This window comes from Engystomops pustulosus, chromosome 1 (assembly GCF_040894005.1).
Source record: "Engystomops pustulosus chromosome 1, aEngPut4.maternal, whole genome shotgun sequence".
In the NCBI taxonomy this organism is placed as follows: domain Eukaryota; kingdom Metazoa; phylum Chordata; class Amphibia; order Anura; family Leptodactylidae; genus Engystomops; species Engystomops pustulosus.
The window spans coordinates 148,528,798-148,549,385 of record NC_092411.1 but is presented as its reverse complement, the minus strand read 5'-3'; the positions used below and the strand labels follow the sequence as shown (position 1 = coordinate 148,549,385).

The following is a 20,588-nucleotide window of genomic DNA, read 5'->3' as shown; positions in this document are numbered from 1 at the left end:
TCAGGATTGATATCCAGAAGCAGGAGTGGATACAGAACACAGAGGACATGCAAATATCCCATTTACTGGTCATCTCTGTTTTGGATCCACTCCTGTTTGTTTTTGGCTTTAGCAATACTGATTTGAAAGCGGGCACTGACCGATGAAAAGAAGGGCAAAATGATCAGTGACGTCAATGTAAAATTACTGCCGACACCCTCTCTACTCTTTTGGGGGGTTTCTACATGTATCCGCGTTTAACAGAACAGGTTCTGTCGTAATCTATGGAATCATCTGATGCCAATGTAAAAAGAGAGCACTCTTTGTTATAGTGGGATCTTGGCCCTCAGCTCAATCCTTTCAAGCTGCAACAGTTGTTACCTTGTCAGGCTGCGTTCCCGCTTCACTTATTTGGTGAAGTTGGCCTCTGTAAGTGCCCATGGAATTGAAGAGTGAAGGGATTCTAAGAGCGGCGGCTGTTATGTTCGTGTCAGACTAAAACACAGCATTGTTTGAAGACCAAACCACGCTACCTATGCATATTTGAGCATGGCACAACATTCTACAACACCCTACAGGCTCTTTGCAGCCAGCAAATACCTGTTTCTTAATGGGATTCGTCATGATTCGTTTCGGGTTGAATCGAATATTTTGGAAAAATTTGGTGAATTGGGTTGAACTGAATTTAACCATTAGCTTGATTGACTAACATACATTTGAACAATAAGTTATGATTACCTATTACAATAACACCTCTGATGGTTAATTATCGATCCATCTTCAAATTGGTTAATACATTTGATAGGTTACTGATCAGCTTCTTATGCATACTTTACATAATCTATATTTGCTATTTTGTTATTGCTGACAGGTACACAATTTAGTCACCAAAAATATATCAACCACAAAGAATTGATAATACAAATACTAAGGGGCTAAATAAAGGACAACTAAACTAATATTTAACAAAAAAAAAACCCAATAGCACTGAATAAGTAAAGTAACCAATACTTCATATGGTACACATAATTAATCTTTATTAATCTCATCAGTCATACACAATGACCAGAAAAAAGTATTTAAAAACGCCCCATTAAAAGAGATACACATAAAAAAAAAACAACAGACAGTGTGATTATATCTGGACTGGGAGTTATTATATACCAAATCTGTAACAAGGTTCTGTGGACACCTCATAACTATCACAGCAGCAATTACACATTTTAGGGGAACACAGAAGGTTAAGTACACAAAGTCTAGTCTAATACTCTAAATCACCCCAAATTATTTACACAACCATAATACCAACCAGAGGCCATACTCCACAAGTCCAGTACCATACTGTCTGAACACCCCAATGTACGTTTCGCACCCTGCTTCATCAGGGGGTACAAAATGTATCTCATCTAAACACATGGATACTAGCCAGTGAGGCTTCAAAGAGTTTAGCCGGCAGCCAGGCACCATCTTGTTGTTTTGTTCACAGAGAAATTAGAAACACATAAAGAGACATACAAGCAGTCCCAGCGTTACGTACAAGAAAGGGTCCGGAGGTTTGTTCTTAAGTTGAATTTGTATGTAAGTCAAAACTGTATATTTTATAATTGTAGATCCAGACAAAAAAAATTTTGGCCCCAGTGACAATTGGAGTTTCAACATTTTTTGCTTTAATGGGACCAAGTATTATCAATAAAGCTTCATTACAGACACCTTACAGCTGATTATTGCAATCTGGGACTATAGTAAAGCATTCAGAAAGCTTCACCAGAGGTCAGAAGGGTCTGTCTGTAACTGTGGATTGTCTGTAAGTCGGGTGTCCTTAAGTAGGGGACTGCCTGTAATCTTTATGCAGCATATCTTGGGGGAAGCTGCCATCTCCTTCATCAATACCTAATTGGAAATTACAGATATAGGAACTATAACTATTGTGCACAATCTTAGTTTGGGAACACAGGGTGGCAGATTAATCAAGCTGTCTGTAAGTCAGAATATTTCACAGCTCCCCTTTTAAAATATTTATGAGCACTGGTAAAATGAAAGCTGAGCTGTGATTGGTTGCCGTGGGCAACTAGAAATATTCTGACTTTCAGACAGCTTGATAAATCTGCCTCCAGGGTTCAGATACAACAATTTCTTGCTTGTAAAACAGCAACAAGTAAGATTCAGGGAACATTTGAGATCAATTAACACAAGAAAAGCTGTCATGATGCTAAGCCCAAATCACTTAAATTTGCAGCTATTGAACATGTGCCTTTCCTAGGTGTAGGAGGCAAAAGAGTATTTACTTCAAAAATAAGCAAAATGGATTCTAAGGACAAATGCCCCATGTCCCATGGGTTTAAATGATAGATTAGACATGAGGGTTTTTTTGGAAAATTGGAGAATCAGAATTGTTTTCTCTAGAAATATCTGTAATTCACAGCATCACCTGGTAGTATCATGTTTTTAGACGTTTTATATACATGATAAGTCTTATTTGTTACCTCTTATTTCAGAAGTCGAAAGGGGCCATTGCAACTATAACCCCTCAGGGATTATAAGATATAACCCCAAATATAGACTTATGGGCCAGTGAGATATAGTCCCAAACTATTTTATGAGTTACACTACGCCTGTAACGTAACAGAGTTTGCTGCTTTGCCCCCTCTGCCCCCAAATCATCTGTTTAGGAGAAAACATTTGGTCCTCATAAGAATATTGGTTATATAATCTATAGTGAATTGTATCTATCTTAATAGTGGGAGGTCTGGTTGTTATGCCGCACTACAGGTGTAGGTGCTGGCACAGGTGCAAATGCTAGCTCGACTCAGACTTGCAATTGTCCAGCTATGATCTTATGCATCACCAGAAATGAAATGAAGCATTGTATAGAGTGGAAAGAGATGCATGCCCTGAGTAAGTGCACTCCATAAGAATGCATCCCTTGATGGTTAAGAAATATTTACATGGGGACAAATGTAAGCATTAAAGGGGTATTCCGGGAATATGAACGTCTGATGATGTTATAAATAAATGAATGCAACAAAACTCAATGTCGTTAGTCACAAAATGGAGCTTAAATAGTTTGATTTTATGATTCACAAAATTGTATAGCCTCTCTAAAGTATGTTATCATCAAGATGCCACTAGAAACTACAAGTCCCAAGATCTTTTAGTTCTCAGTAATTCCTCCTCTCCTCTTATGCTCTGCTCCCAGTGATGATGTAACAGGTTTTCTTTCTCTATTACCATAGTAATGATGTGTAACTGCCATCCCCACAACACTGGCCATACTGGATGCACTGCAACCAACCGACTACAGCCAAACATAATGGTGATCAAATGACCTGCCCAGGCAGGTGCAGGACATGTTATGTGGATATGTGACCAGCAGCCATCTTCTGTCCTGTGTCTTCTCCGCACTGAGAATTAACAGACTGATTTTTTTTTTTTTTAAAGATTTTATTTTCATTTTTCAAAATTATAACAATACACAAAAGGCAACAACATCCACCTCGGGCATTATAAGGCACAATCATAAAATTAGGGTTAGCAGTACAAAGAAATCAATATTGCAGAAATACATTGGTCAATGATGCAATAACTAACCCGTATACTGCCTCACATGAGGCATCCCCCTCCCCAAGACGGAGAACACTCATTCACTCTCTCATTCACACCTCACACACAGAGCTATCCCTCCTCCTCTCCTGAAGCAGTCTGAGCGGTCACCCACACATCCCAGATCAAGGAAAAACGGTCCGGAGCACCTCTAGCCGCATAAGTGAGTTTGTACATTGGGAGTTCCACATTGATCAGCGATATCCATTTGGCCAACGTGGGGAGCTTAGGAGGCTTCCAATTTAGCAGGATAACCTTCCTACCATAAAACATTAGTAGCCGGAACAGAACCCTCTCAAATTTTGCTTGGAGGACATCTCCTACTAGGCTCAGGAGACACACCCGAGGGGAGCAAACACCCAGGAGACCCAGACGCTCATTGATGTAAGAATGAATGCCCCTCCAATAATCCTGAATGGACGGGCATTCCCAAACCATGTGGAAGAAGGTACCCGTACCCTCCCCGTACCTAGAACAGACAGCCGAGGGGAGTCTATGCATCTGCCGTAGCCGCAGAGGGGTCAAGTACCACTTAACTTGTATCAACTGGTCTCGGGCACCAATAACTGTTGAGCGCCAGTTGTGTGTAATTTCTTTGAGATGATGGTCCTCTAAGTCAGGGATATCTCTTTTCCATACATGGAAGCTTCTCTCAGCCGGAGTGGGCTGGGAATCCATCAGTTGTTTATAGAAGGTGGAGGTAGGTTTCTCAAGGTCCTTAACGGACTGATTAAAAGGCCAGTAGCATTTTTAATTCTTCATTACATTGTATGTCAGCAGCATTTTTCTGCTAAGGAGACAAAATTTTAAATAACAACTAATTACATATAAGCTTATATTTTAAGGACCCATTTATATATGAATTATGCTGATTATTGGAATACCCCTTTAAGTAGGGGTGTGGCTTTAACTAGATAGATGTACTGCCTAACGTATTGACGCATAAGAGGCAGTACCCCCAGCAGTTTAAGAGGTATGGCAAACAGCACATGATTTTAACAAGCCAGAAAATGCATCCAACATGCCCTGGCTTCTAGTTTCAATGGGGAGTGAGTATAATTTGTTTTTTTAACTTTCCTCTAGCCCCAGCCTCCAAGAGATTATTTGAGAAAGCCTTGAAACCACTTTAACATCATAAACAGAGTGGGGGAAACCATATTGCAGTATTATACCCCTGTGGACTCTTTTTTTCCTAAAACAATATGTAATCATTAGAGGTCTGCCATATGTACTCAGTTTATCAGAGTTCCAATGCAACTTTACTGGTGTAAAAAAAAGAATTATTAAAGAGAACCGTCATGCAAAATAACCCCCCTAAACTAAATATATTTTCATAAACTGCCATTAGAGAGCATTGCCTCTATCCCTTCATTGTCCCTCTACATGCCTGTAAACCTAAGCAATGAGGTCCTAAAGCTGTATGCAAATGACCTGTGAAATGTCCAATGAAGCATTAGCATATTCAAGCTGTCCACTCTATTCATGAGAGGGAGGTACAGCCACACCCCCCAGTGCATGACTGACAGCCTGTATAATGATGTGAGGCTGTATAATGATGTGCTTCCTGGTGCTGGTGGCCACGCCCCCTGCAGCCTGTGTGTGCACGTGTGTGTGTATAGGAGAGATACAGCAGCTCCAGGCAGCCATGTTACAGCAGAACATGTCAGATTCATGTGTAGCTGATGTCTGTGTCTCTCACCTGTATATTAGGAGGATGCAGCATGTCAGCAGGTACAGCACTCACACTAGCCATGCTTTACTATACATTACACACAGACATGAGCAGGTGGAGGAGAGGGGAGGGGTAACATTAGGACATCACTGCCTCTGACCATGTGACCAGCCTCATTTACATGATAAAGAATAGATGATTTTATAATGATTAATGTATGAAATTACTAGATAAAGGCTGGGATGGGATCCTTGTGAGCTGATCCAACAGGTAGAGGTGACAGGACCAGTGGCAGAGACCTGATGACAGGTGTCCTTTAACCTCCAATTTTTCCACCTAATTTGTTTTTGCCTCTGAAATCTCACTTAAATGTCAGATAGTATAATGCTCAATGTGGGGAGGGGGGTTAGTTAGTACAGAGGTGGACAACTTCAAGCTCAACAACTCCATTATAAATACCTCAGCACATATGTTATGAAAAGATGGGGAAACCTTTGGGGAAAATATTTTTATGATGTTATTATTTGGTAACTCTTAGAAACTTGATCATGTCAGTCATGCAGCGTGAGGTTCAATATGGTGCTACATAAAAATGTGTTCTAGAACCAGAACTTAGAAACAATTAAAAATAAAGAAAAATATAGGTCCCAAAGGCTTAACATAAGCTTAACCCCTTAAGAACACAGCCCTTTTTAGTTTTTAGGATTACATTTTCTGTGTACACAGCTGTATGAAGGGTTGTTTTCTGCGTAACAAATTGCACTTTCTAGTGATGGTATTTATTATTTTCCTGTGTACTGGGAAACTGCAAAAAAAAGTTTCAAATCCAGTGAAACTGCCAAAAAAAACCCACAGTTGCGCCATTTCCTTTTGGGCCTTGTTTTTTCAACTTTCATTTTTCACTCCAAATGACACCTCCTCTTTATTATTTGGGTTAGTACGATCACGGAGATACTAAATATATTAATATAAAAAAATGTAATCCTTTTGTACAAAAAAAGTTTTTTCATTTTGCCCTATTATGAGGCCAATAACTATATAAGTATAAGGGAATAAGTATTAAACAGATTATGGGAACCTGCCATTATGTAAAAATGTGAAATCATGATGACAGGGTAACTTTATGAACCCTCCCTTTTTTTAATGCGGAGAGAAGAACAAAAAGTATTTGGATGCCTGCAGGACTGTGACTGATCTCATAATTTCTCTTTTGATTTTTATATTTTTAAAATGGTGATTCTGTATTTTACACCAATTTCAACCTGGAATGACTTAAATAGATACCCAAGCCCTTTGTGATGTAGTGGAACTGGTTTAACAATTCTTTTGTTAAAACATTTCAAGTGTTTGTTGATATATGAAAAATAATGAGGGTTCAGAAGAATCTTGTCTTTTGGAATGCACAGAAACTGGTTTACAGCTTTATAAGAAGGTAAAGACTGTTTTGTCTGTTATTATGTGTAATTATGTACAGATTCAAGTAGTATCCACCTAAATCTTTAATTCGACCATTGAAAACTGTCTATACGTTATGCACAAACACAAACAAAAAGGTCCCCACTCCTTTTGTGCTTAGAATTCCACAAAATAGGATCAGTAGTTTAAATTTCAATTGTCATCCAGCAAGAGACTCTAAAATTCTTCTGCTATTCTTATATAAACACAGGGCCCTGGCCAGAGCAATAAAACACAAGCAGTGATCACCCAGACCCCCCCCCCCCCTCATAATATTAGAGTGAGAAGAAGAGCCCCTCTACATCCTGTTGTCAGTACAACTATAGGTTATGGCCTACTCACTAAAGGTCACAGGTATAAGTCCCCATCTAGATTTATACATCAAAGACAAATGGGCATAATCCATATTTCAGCTGCACCAATATAAGTACAGGTAGGTTTCTACGGTAACCATGTCAACAGCAAAGAGGTGGCTTCACTACAACAGGAAGCAGTTAGATAACGCCTTAACTATTACCACTAAAATCATAATACCTAGTTTGTATGCGTGCGGCACATTATGAGGAAAAAGCTGGTATAAAAACCAAGTTTATAGGATATGTCCATAACTCTGAGGAGACGTTACCTACATGGATTTATTGTTTAATTTGTCACTGTTATCTTATTTTGGTGCATAATATATCTTAGGTGTTTTGTCAGCCTATATCAAGGAAAGCATTTAGTGATCTCGGATCACAACGCGTTTCGGAGTAGCAAAGACTCCTTTCTCAAGTGGTGTGAGACTGAAGTGTGGGAAGTGTAGATTCTATCCCACGGCGCAAGCAGAGATCTAGAAAACCATGAGGAATTGATACAGAAAGTATATTGGAAAATTGGATAAGTTTTCAAGATAAAAGCATTAACATTAATTTGCTGAAATGGGAACACCCCTTTAAACAAAACATTACATTGGCTGATAGAGACAGTTGGAAGGCTATGACTCCTGCCTCTCACAACTACTTCATAGATAGAGGATGGCATGTCAGTGAATATGTAATAGACAGCTATACAAGTACAAAGACCATGCATTTATAAAAATTAGTATATGTATATATACATATATCAGCTGGGTACCTCGTAGTCTGCACTGGATGTGAAATACAGGGCTGAGGCGGAAGGAAAATCTCCACATTGATCAAGTAACAGTTAGCGTCTATCTTTAAAGAGACTTAATTAGAATCATATATATAAAAAATATAAAGTAAGACCTTATCTGGAAACAAAACAGCATTAACAATAAGGAATTGCAAAAACAGTTAAATCAAGAAATGGAGGGATGTTTTTTTTTTAATTTATTTATTTTAGTCATTTAGACCTTAAGGCCACATTGCCTCTGTTTTCCTGGAAGCTTCCTTTCTAAGCAAGATTTTCTGTCTATCTCCTACATTAAGGGGTATACAAACCCATTCTACGTCTTCAAAACTAAGGTCATTCAGGCATCCATCTCCAGTTTTAATACAGTTCCTATGTTCTTGATAAAGGAAAAAGAGCATCCATATAGTCTTACCTATATAGAACCTACCACAAGGACAAAATAAGACAAACTACAAAACTGGTTCTGCAAAATATTAGGTGCCTTAAAAAATGACTATGGCCTCCTATATTTAAATGCCTCCTTTTTAGGAGATTGGAAAACCAATTGCAATTGATCCATCTGAAGTACCCTTGCGGTATAGTTCTTTTAAGCCAATTTTTTTTGTGTAATTGGGTAACCAACTCCGAACCACATGATCTTAAATGGTTTCACTACATCTAAAGGTGATAAGCGGATAATGGTCTGCCATTTCCTTTAACTGTGGATCAGCTCTTATCATATAGCTAATTATTTATAATAAATATAATCTTGGAGGCCATTGGATTAAAATTAAAAGAAAAAAATGAATTGTTCCTGTTGTCGTTCTTTTTCCGACTTTGCAATAAATTGATTAGTTCCATTTGTGAAGCTCTTTGGTGTGGCTGATTTAACACAGGATTTTTAGCAGTTTTTGGGTAAGTGACTCTGCTTGCTCTAAATACCCATTAAAATTGCTGTTAAAGGACATCTACCACCACATTTAGTGGTAGTAAACTGTCCCAAAATGTATGCTCACTACCTGACGGGGGATGACTGGGGACTGCTGCTGGCATGCTCTGGGCCGTCTTCTATACCGAAATATACAGTTATAAACTTAATACAAATGAGGCGCTCACCGTTCGGCTAGCCGAGTGCCTCCTGGCTCTGTTGTAACATAATTTATGCACGCCCCTCATCTATATACATACTCGCGCCGGCGGAAAGTGCTGCAGACAGCTGGTGATGCGGTTGTCTGCTAACTACCTTCCTTGCACAGCCGGTTGGAGAGAAGTGCAGCTCCGCAAGAAAAACACATACGACTTTGCCGGCACCGAGGATGAATATCGTTGAGGGGGCATGCATAAATTATGTTCCAGCGGAGCGAGGAGGAGGTCGGCTAGCCGAATGGTGAGTGCCTCTGGCTGATTTGCATAAAGTTTATAGCTGCATATTTCTATATAGAAGACAGCCCAGCGCATGCCAGCAGGAGGTACCCATCACCCCTAAGGTAACAAGCATACCTTTGGGGACAGTTTACCACCCCTAAATGTGGTGGTAGATGTCCTTTAATATGTCTTAGCATAAGAACTGTCCATAAGGGAGTGCCTTTTTTTACATATTCGGGATGGGAGCTAGTATAATGAAGATAAGCTTTCACCGCAGTTGGTTTTTCATATAATGTGGTCTTCAGCCTATTCTTGTCCACTTGGACCATAACTTCCAGGAACTTCATCCAATTATTCTATTTTGTATGTGAAAAACATGTTCATTGCGCTTGCATTCAAATATGCCATCAACTGAAGAAATTCTTCTTTTGTTCCTTACCAAACAATGAAAATGTCATCCACGTAACGATGATAAAAGTGAATTTTGATCTATCTGAGCCCATGCATGTAGCCAGCTACTTAAAGTTAATATCTGCTGCACACGTAGCTCAGCCTGTCCACCGGGGGAACTTATAATTTCTCAATCAGGAATGGAAATAAGCAACAGCGTAAGAACAGGAAGATGCAAGAAAGACCAATCGTAAGAAAGATGAAGACCTTCTCTCTTCTCTTGGCGTTTTCGTCACTTCAATGCCAGAGCTGAAGCACAGGTAACACATGGCAACATCACACATCTGCCTGTACCAACTCATCTCCTACCACATGCCTCTGCACATTTGACCTTATGTAGGCGAGGACATCATAAAATGTTTTCTGCATGGCATTTGCCATTGCAAAGGCTCCAACGCTCTGCCTTGTTTCTACCTGGCTCAGCGAGCCAGTCACGATTTTAACAATCAGCTAGCCTGAGCAAGGGTGAGCCTGTCATATCCAACTCCTGTCTACAGCTATATTGTAGCAAATGTTAACAGAAACAAAGGTTATGCTTTAGAGTTGCATGAAAAGTAAGTGAACCCTTTAGAAATGACCTGTGCTTTCTCTATTAGGATTACTAAATAATGTTTTAATTTGAGGTACCCCAATTATGATAACATTTTCTGGACCAGCCAGATAATGTATGTAGGCATCATAGCACACATAAGTCGCACTTTGGATTTCTAAGGAAATCTTAGGTTTTTATATGCGCCTTATAGTCCGTAAAATACGGTAGGCCTTTTAAACAATAAATGCACAATAAGGATTGCGTTTACTGAAGCGAGTTTCTTTAGTTTGGTAATTACCAACTATCTACTGGTGAATGTCTTACTTGTGTGAGACTTTTATTATCCCTCAATAAGTTCATTAGGATCCATACTGCCAGGTGTTTGCTGATGGGTTTCTATTTCAAAATATGGCAGTATGGAGCCTAAGGGTGGTTTCAAATAGAGGTCTTTTTTTCTTACATTAGTGATTTTTCACTGAACCCATTTTGGCTTATCCACACATACAGATTGGATTTCCCTTCCCTTCTTCAGTGATTTTTCACTGATGCCTTACTGAACCATTCTTTTCAATGGGATTTTTCAGACTGATCAGTGGAAAAACACTGAAGTGTGAAAAAGCCCATTGAAAAGAATGGTTCAGTAAGGCATCAGTGAAAATTCACTTAAGCCAGGAAGAAAAAAAAAACAATCTGTGTCCATAAGCCAAAATGGCTTCAGTTCAATATATCAAGACATTGCATCCATGGTATACAGTATGATATATACTTTGTATAAAATTCAGCGATAAAAATAAATTAACATATATGACATAAATATAGCTTTTTTAGCACATCCTTGTCACTGAGTACATTGTACAAAAATACATAGAATATTTCTTTCATTTCCATGAACATCAGTTAATTCCAATTATTCACCTTATTAGATGAACAATTTCTGGCCACAGTCAAGGTGAGGATCTTGAATTGCCTTCCACATGACTAACATCTGATATGGCAGAAATCGATGCACCAATAAAAGTTCTCTATAATAACAAGGATTGAATGGATCCAGTTTGGTAGAGGGTACATGCACCCCCTCTATCCTCATGCCCATATGAGAGGCTGGAACAAGCTTAGACTTTTCCAGACACATGCCTAGGTAAACATCATCAATAGGAAACAATTCAATTTCCTGAGAGTTATTGTAGATGACATGAGCAGTATATTTGGACATAAGAATTCCTCCGCCAGGACAGTACATTGGGTAGGAGTCAGAAGTAGTAACTTGCACAGGTACATAATACTTGCTTGCAGCTATTCGATCAGGTCTGGAATTGGCTATTAGATGACCTACAAAAAGGTGCTTGTCTGGTTCATTACTTTGTAGGTAGGTGATTACGTTGAAGGTGTTGACAAAGACATCATCATCTCCATTAAAAATGAAGTTGGCTCCTGGACAGTAGTCATCTAGCCATACATGGAACAGGAACTGTTTTAGTGTCAGGTTAAAAAATGTGTCATGAAAGTCCCACTGTAGGATATCCCCGTATGTTTGGCTCTCAATTTGTAAAAGATGTCTTAAATGTCGGTCCTCACGTTCATTCTTTGAAGTTCCAGAAAGAAAAATCCTTTTCACATGAGCACCTTCATAACTGGTTTCCTTTCCCCATGTTTTGCGTATAGCTACTCTTCTTTCATAGTTACTTGGAGAAGATTTTATGGCAAGAAGAAGGAAGACGTTTTTAGATGCAGCGGGACCTCCACATTTATCTGGAGAGTTTAGGATTTGTGGGAAGCTCCTGCAATGCTTGTACAGCAGGAAATCCTTAATATGTTCAGGTAGCTTTGAAAAGTCTACAATACTTTCCATTGATGTGTTCATCTTACATGCTGGAAGGCTCTCAGAATTATTTAAAGCAGCTGTGACAACATTGAAGTGGAATGAAATTGTAGGATTAGGTTCACCTCTGTCTTTATCTCCATAAATGAAAAAAATAAATCCAGTTAAAGCCAAGATTAATAGGATTATGCCATTTATCTTGACAATTGATAGCCTCATAGTAACAGTCTAGAAGGAAAGAAAACAAGACACAAGATATTTTAATTTATGTGACACATTAATATAATATTATTAATTAATATTAATGATATAATTTTGATCCAAAGTACTTCCATTGCCTTTAAAAGTCATGTATGCCACCTTGATATGTTTTATCATCTGATTGCACAACCAGTTGTCAAGATAGCCAAGGCTCTCAGACCTGACATGTTAACCCTTACCTTACCAGACCCTTTTCCATTTTTGGGTTTTTTGTTTTGTATTCCCCTCCTTCCACCAGCCATATCTCCGTGTCTGTTTTTCTGTTTACAGAGACATATTGGGCTTGTTATCTGTAGGACAATTTGTACTTTCTAAGGGCACCATACAATTCTTTTTTTTTCTTTTTTTTTGGATGGATGGATGGAAAACAAAATGCACAATTCAGCCCTATTCCTACTGTCTTTTTACAACTTTTTTTCTGTGCTGTCCAAATAATGCCTACCCTTTAATAAATGGGTAGGTACCAACATGGAGATACCAAATTTATATAGGTTTATAATGTTTCAATATATACAAAAGAATTAATACTTTTGTACAAAAATGTACAGGGAAATTCTAAGTTTTGCTATAATCTGACGTGTGAGATGTGTGAGTTATGATGATGTTTTCATTCATACCATGTTGGGGACTTTACAACCTTTTGATCTCTTATTTACATTTTTGTGTAAGTGATGCTAATTAGCACTATTTTTTATTACTGGTTTCCTCACCTGGAATAATTTATTTTATATTTTGATAGATCAGACAGTTTGGACACAGATATACCTAAGATATTTATGATTTTACTTGTTTATTTATTTTATATGTGTTCTAGGGAAAAAGGAGTGATTTGAAATTTTTTATTTTTTTATTGTTTTGACCATTATTTCATGCCCCCTAGGATACTTTAACCATGGGGGTCTAATCACTCATAAAATATGCTGCAATACAACTGTATTGCACCCTATAAGATTGCCTAATGGCAGCAATGGAAGCCTTTAACAGGCTCCCAGGTGTCATGGTAACCAATGGGCTCCCTCCTATGATTACAATAGGGGGGGAGCACCGTTTGGCCTTCAAGGTGGCAACACCTAGGTAAAGCAGGTGCCATGCAATAAATCACAGCATACAAATTTCTGCATACCAAAGAATAAAAACCTTCCCGATAAGAAACACAGAGAAATTTTCTTTCGGCTGTGTGCAACAGCCCGTACGGAAATTTTAAGGAAATGGAAAAGTAACAGCATACCCTTGATTGAAGATGTTATTTTGGGAATGAATAAACTAAAAGAATGTGAATTTTTTATGTTCAATGGCGACGTAATGGGGGTCATTTACTAAGGGCCCGATTCGCGTTTTCCTGACTTGTTACCCAAATATTTCTGATTTGTGCCGATTTCCCCTGAATTGCCCCAGGATTTTGGCGCACGCGATCGGATTGTGGCGCGGAGCTTGCACTTACCTTCTCTCAGCCCGGCTCGGTGTATTCCAGTGCGTTTCGGGGAACTTCAGCGCAGCAGCGCCACCTGGTGGACGTCGGAGGAACTGCCTTAATAAATCCCAGCCAGACCCGAATCCAGCGCAGAGAACGCGCTGCTGGATCACAAATGGACCGGGTAAGTAAATGTGCCCCAATAAGTAAAAAGATACCATTTAAATGCTGGGACTTATGGTCTAGACATCTGTGACGAAGCAGGTCTAAATACTGGAGGAACATTTTATATAGACCCTTTTTTCTTTTTTTTCTCAGCTCTTTCTGCTTCTTTTTTTATTTTCCTTTTTTTGTATTGCAATCTTAAAGCATTGATTGACTTGTATGAAATGTTTTTTTTCCTTTGTTTTGTAAATAGAAACATAAAAAAAAAATTAAAAAAATAAATGAAAAACTTCCCGATGTCAGAATATGGCCATCAAAAATGATCAAAAAGAAATAAGTTCTCATACAGCTCTGTAAACGGAAAAATAAAAAAGTATTGCTTTTGGAAAGAAGAGTAAAATCAGGAACGCTTTTTTGTGATAATTGGTCCATTTAATCAACCAATAAAAATGCTGACCTTTCAGTTTACAGCAACTTTTGTTTGTGGTAGCACCTCACTCTGTTTAGCATTGTATGTGCTGCTGACGTAATGGAAATGTGTAGGTGGTAAGAGATAACAATAATTACTATACCCCTCCCCTCAACCTGCAGTATCTATGTAAAGGTCAATTTAAACTAACCTACAGTGACATTTTATATTTAGTCACCACTTGTTCTGCCCATGTTAAATGGTCCCAAAATGAGAAATAAAATAAATAAAATATCGTAGGCCATGTAACATTTACTGTAGAGGTCTGTGATGACCATACACATAACTCAAAATAGGGCAGAACACTGTAACTCTTATGGCGTCAATGCAGGGCTGTGCTCGGTCTGTGATCACTGGACTGTGCGATAGCTGGATGACATTGACGGAGCACATGCTGTGAAAGGCCTGGATGACACTACTGCATGATATTTCAATTATCATGCAAGGACACCAGTCCCCTTTACTTTGCTTGTCCCTCGGAATCTGTCCCGCACAAGGTCCGGTTTTCACAGATCAATTATACTCATGTGCCACCAGTGTTGGTATCTGATGTAGCAGATTTATAATAGAAAATAATAGAAAATACAAATATTAACACAAATAACTAAATGAAAAGTATATCCTTCTGAAATGCCTATCCATTTTGGTATCAACGAGTCTGTTTTTGAGTCTACTTTTGTTCTGTAACCCTGAACTATATATAGGTTCTGTTCAAGTGAATAGCAAGTCCATGTGAATAACCACTAAGGAATAACCACCAATGTACTATTAGCACAATGAATATCTGCCATATCAGATATTAGATCAAAGATGATGCAGTCTGTGTATTATATTAGTCTATAAGCGTTTTTTAAAATCATCATCAAAAATGGAAATTATGAAAAAATAATGATACTACATGAGAAGTTGTTAAATCCAATATTCCCCAACCCTCCTCTATTGTGTGAAAGATGCAATAGAGATAAATGAATCATATTAAACACAAATACAATCCATACATGTCCAAACATAACACAGCACAATAAACCTTTAAAAAGCACACCCTTGTTACTGTACATTTGTTATTTGCTGCTCACTAAAGTAGTAAAAACTTTCTCTTACTTACATTTTACTGCTTGCTCATACAGAAAAACAGTGAATGTCTCTCTGTGTCCCAAGACAACTGAAAAAAATCCTCAACCTGAGGCCGTTGACAAGAATTAGGGATGGTCAAATCAGAACACCTTCTATTGGAGGAGATTTGTACTACTAGAAAAACTGGTTGGGTTGCATCTACCGTGGACCACTGGAATTTCCAATAAGTACAAAAAGACACAGATCAATAAAAGTTGAACCTGTTATGGAGCAGTCAGTCTGTGCCTTAACCCCGTGCCACTGCAGTTTTTATGTTTCTGTTTTGTACTCCTCACCTTTCAAATACCATAGTACCAACATTTAAACAGGTTTTCCAATGAAAGAAAGTTCTCAAATCTTAATCCCCTAGTGATCCTAACATGATAAGATAAGTTTTAACCACTTTGCAATTTTATTCAGTTTTTGCTGCTTTTGCTACAATCTCTGCATCGGATGTCCAGTATAAGATTTAGATCTGTGGGCATGGACTAGATGAGCGATCAGACACTTGCTAATCCCTCTGTCTGAAATGCTGGGGAACGTGAACTTCCTGCTCCTGCTGCTGTGTGCTGACATTTGCTAGATTACCATGGTACAGAATTTAGCTACACTTTCATTTAGTTTTCTACTACTGCTAATAATATCTGACAAATAAAGAGATATGACATGGCTATGCAACATTTAACCACACCACACACTACTGCTACATAACATTTACCCACACACACCACCGCTACATAAAATCTTGGTTGGACCCTAAGCTGTTTATTCCTGTTATATGGGCTGGACAAGAGGTGTTTTTATAAACCAAGTAACGGCTCTTGGCAGAAGGGGCTAAGAAGAAAAGGAGATGGAGTGGATCTAACATGTTCATAGCCGGTAAGCTATACTATTCAGTGGACAGACCCTACATGGAAGTGAAGTTGGAGGCAGTGTGGGGCAGACACGCAAGCAGTGTCAGAGGGGGAGAAAAAGTGTGGTGTAAATTCCTCATGGAAGCTGTGTTGAAAGGGGAGGCAGATCAGCAGGTAGAGATATGAAACAAATAGACAGGAGATGCATGTTTATGTGATGGAATCCGACTCGAGAGAAAGATCTGCCCGACCATAGTTAGGATGAGTTTATGGTTGGATCCATGGGCAACCAAATTACACATAAGATAAACTGATGGAGGCCGGTTATAAATATATCTGTGAAACACTTGATTTTTTTTTTACTCCTTAACGACCAGGCCCTTTCTTGTTTTTGAGTTGTCAATTGTCCCATCGCACCTTCAAAAATCTAATAACTTTTTCTATGTACAGTGGTGTGTTTTCTGTGTAACAAATTTTTGTATTGAAGTGACAGTATTTAATATTCAATGTCATGTACTGGGAAGCGGGAAAAAAATTCCAAATGCAGTGAAATCGATGAAATATTGCATTTGTGCCATTTTCTTGTACTCCTTGTGTACTCTTGTTCACCCCCTAATGACTCCTTTATTCTTTGGGCATACCAAATTTACATAGGTTTTATAATGTTTTCATACATTTACAAAAATTAAAACCACCTGTACAAAAAAAAATCTTTATTTTGCCATCTTCTGGTGCTGATAACTTTTTCAAATTTTTTCATTTTTGTGAGTTTTGATTACGTTTTCAATGCCACCATTTTGAGGATTTTACGGCGTTTTGATCGCTTTTTATTGAATTTTTAAAATTTGCTAAAAAGTTTATGTTTATGATTTATACTGTTTATTTATATCAGTTCTAGGGAAGGAAGGTTATGTAAATTTTATGTTTTAATATAAATTTTTTTTTACTGTTTTTCAGGACTTGAAACTGTCATAGCAACAGATCTGCACTCCTCGAACATCATGGGGACTGATGATCCAAGCCAACACAGCAGTGCTCACTGGCCCCCACTTTGCCAGTGGCAGTCGTTGGGTTAACACTCCTGATCGGTGTTAGCATCATTCACGGGTGTCACTGGTAGGTGTTTGCTACAATATGCAGCAAAAGCTCAACAGCTATGGAGAGGGCTCAGCCCATGAGCCTTCTCCAAACACCCGTAGCTAATGCGTGATGTAGTACTATGTCAAACATCGTTAAAGGATTAACCCCTTCCCGACATTTGACGTAATAGTACTGCATCGCGGGAGGTGCGTTCCCGCAAAATGCAGTACTATTACGTCATGCTTCTGGCCCCGGCTCCTGAACGGAGCCGGGGCCAGAAGCTGCGGGTGTCAGCTATATATCATAGCCGACACCTGCCCCTAACACCCGCGATCGGAGATTTCTCCGATCGCGGGTGTTAACCCCTAACACGCCGCGGTCGCGCTGACCGCGGCGTGTTAGAGGCATTTAAAGTTTAAGAAGAGGGAATCGGACCCCCCCGCGGCGCTTACCGGGGGGGTCCGCTGCTCCGATCGCAGCCCCGGGACTGCCGGTGCCCGGGGCTGCGAGATCTTCATCCCGGTGCCGGGTCCCTGCCTCCTGGCAGGACCCGGCTGTAAGACACTGGGCATGCGCAGCATGCTCAGTGTCTTACATTACACAGTGCAATACATCTGTATTGCACTGTGTAACCTGTAAAAATGCTTGAACAAGTGATCAGAAGATCACTTGTTCAAGCTTAGATGGCAGTAACTGTAAAAAAAGTAAAAATAAATAAATAAAGGTTTTTTTAAATAAAAATAAATAATAAAAGAAAGTGAAAGTCCCCCCAAACACCACATTTCCCTGTACACAAGTAATAAAGTATAAAAAACACTAAATCACAAAAAAACCCCACTTATTTGGTATCGCTGCGTCCGTAACAATCTGTACAATAAATCCTAATCATAATTGGACCCCCTCGGTGAACGTGGTAAAAAAAAAACCCCAAAAACATGCCAAAAATTTAAACTTTTTATCAAATTGCTTTACAAAAAATGTTCTAAAAAGTTATCCGAAAAAGTTACAAGCACCAAAATGATACCAATGAAAAGAACAACTTGTCACGCAAAAAATAAGCTTACAACCAGCTCCGTCAACCAAAAAATACTATAGTTATGCTGCTATAAAAATGGAAATACTAAAACAAATGCAATTTTTTCTATTCTAGTTTTCCTTCAATAAAATTGGACAAATATGAAATAAACTATATAAATGAGGTATCACCGTAATCGTAGTGATCCGTAGAATAAAGATAATATATTATTGTTATGCTACAGTGAACACTCCCCAAAAAAATGCTAAAAATCCAAAACAAGAATTGATGATTTTATTTTCCTCCACACGTAAAAAGTTAATAAAATTGCTTCAATAAGCTAAAAACCCACTAAAATTAAGTTTTTTTTGCAGTGCATCTCATCTCGCAAAAAATAAGCCATTATGTGTCTAAATTGCTTAAAAAATAAATAAAGATTGTATAGCCTATTCCCAACGCGCATTGTTATAGAACGGTGCGGCGGGTAGTGACTTGCCAACACGGTTCAGACACAGTGATCGGGGCAAGACGGCGGCTGTTCATCCTGCCTCATGGACCAGAAGGGTTACGTCCCCCCCACATGATCGCTGCTACTGGCTCATCAATTCAGACCAGCCAATAGCAGCGAATTTACTTATGACGTCAGTAATACCGGTCACCATGTCTGTAGACACGGTGATCGGGGCAGGGTGGCGGCTGTTCCTGACAGCCACCAATTTTGCCTTGCGGTCCAGAGGGGTTTTGTTGCCCCCCTCTGTCCATGTTTGCCGCTATTGGCTGGTCGATTTGGTCCAGCCAAAAGCAGCAATATTCGTCACAATGGGCATCGCTAGGGTGAATAAGAGCAACACTTGGTGAAAATTTCCCTACGAAAAAACAAGATTTGGTACAAAAGCGCTGGCCGTGCACATTGTACAGATTATGCTGTACAACTCTTACGTGCTGTTCCAATGTGCACGTCCTGCCGTATCATTTCTCCATTTTCAAGAGGAAGATATTAGGAAACTAATATTGGGACAAGAAGGACGGGGCCCCAGTACCTCTGGTTTAGATGTTCCTGTGTTTTGCCAGGACAGCATTTTCCCGGTGAATTCTGCTGCTTCTAATGGTAGGACTCAATAAAGAGTCTGTTCCAAAAGAGAAGTTAGGATGGACACTATATACTAAGGATGGACACTACATACTACTAAGAGACCTGCGACAACTCCAGAGTGACAAAAGTTTAGTTGGTCCCTTGGTATATTCCACCTCCTTATACGCAACACATTCACAATTCACGCCCAACCTGTTGTGAATTAATTTCGGTAAAATGAATAATTGTAACAACTGTTAGGTTACGATGCTCCCTATAACCCTCCGTTATTTCATATGGGGCGCCACATAACGGGCACTGAACGTTCCAGAAATAATTGCAATTTCCATCTTGGACTCCATTGCACATGATATTTGGAAACCACCTATATTTTCAAAATGCTCATTTCACCACATGTATTACACTATACCACATATTACACCTTGCTATATTCCCCAAGGGGTGTACATTCAACAATTAGGGTCACTTTTCGGGTTTTCCTCTGTTTTGGTACCACTACGTCTCTCCAAATGTATCCTGACACATGTGAAGGATTTCTGTCAAATTTGGCCTCTAAAAGACAAACATCCCTCTTTTCCTCTACTGTGCGCCCATAAAGTATTTTATATGCACATGTGGGGTACTTCTACACTCGGGAGAAATAGTTTCACTCCTTTTTTGGGGTTATTTAATATATTATCCCTTGTGGCTTACAAAAATTAGGGGTAAAGTGACATTTATAGGAAAATTTTCACCTTTTTAATGTTTAGGGCCTAATTGGATCATTCACCTGTAGGGGCAAATACATATATTACACATTGCAAAATTCTCTAAGGGGTGTGCATTCAAAAATTAGGGTCACTTTTCGGATTCTTATCTGTTTTATACCACTAGGGTTCTCCAAATGCATGTCAAACATTTCTGTCAAATTTGGCTTCTGAAAGGCAAACATTCCCCTTTCCTTTTACTGTGCGCCCATACAACATTTTATATACACATGTGGGGTACTTCTACACTTGAGAGAAATAGCTTTACACATTTTGGGGGGTTATTACATTTTTTTTATCCCTTGTGGCTATAAAAAATTAGGGGTAAAATGACCTTTATAGGAAAATTTTTAACTTTTTCCTATTTAAGTCCTAATTAAATCAAACACCTTTATG

General features: G+C 38.9%; 1 pseudogene; it reads right to left on the bottom strand.

Annotated features, from left to right (window-relative positions):
• Positions 1–10,899: 10,899 nt before the first annotated feature.
• LOC140092406 (N-acetyllactosaminide beta-1,3-N-acetylglucosaminyltransferase 3 pseudogene) lies at positions 10,900–15,446 on the bottom strand (annotated as a pseudogene).
• Between the last annotated feature and the right edge of the window lie 5,142 nt (positions 15,447–20,588).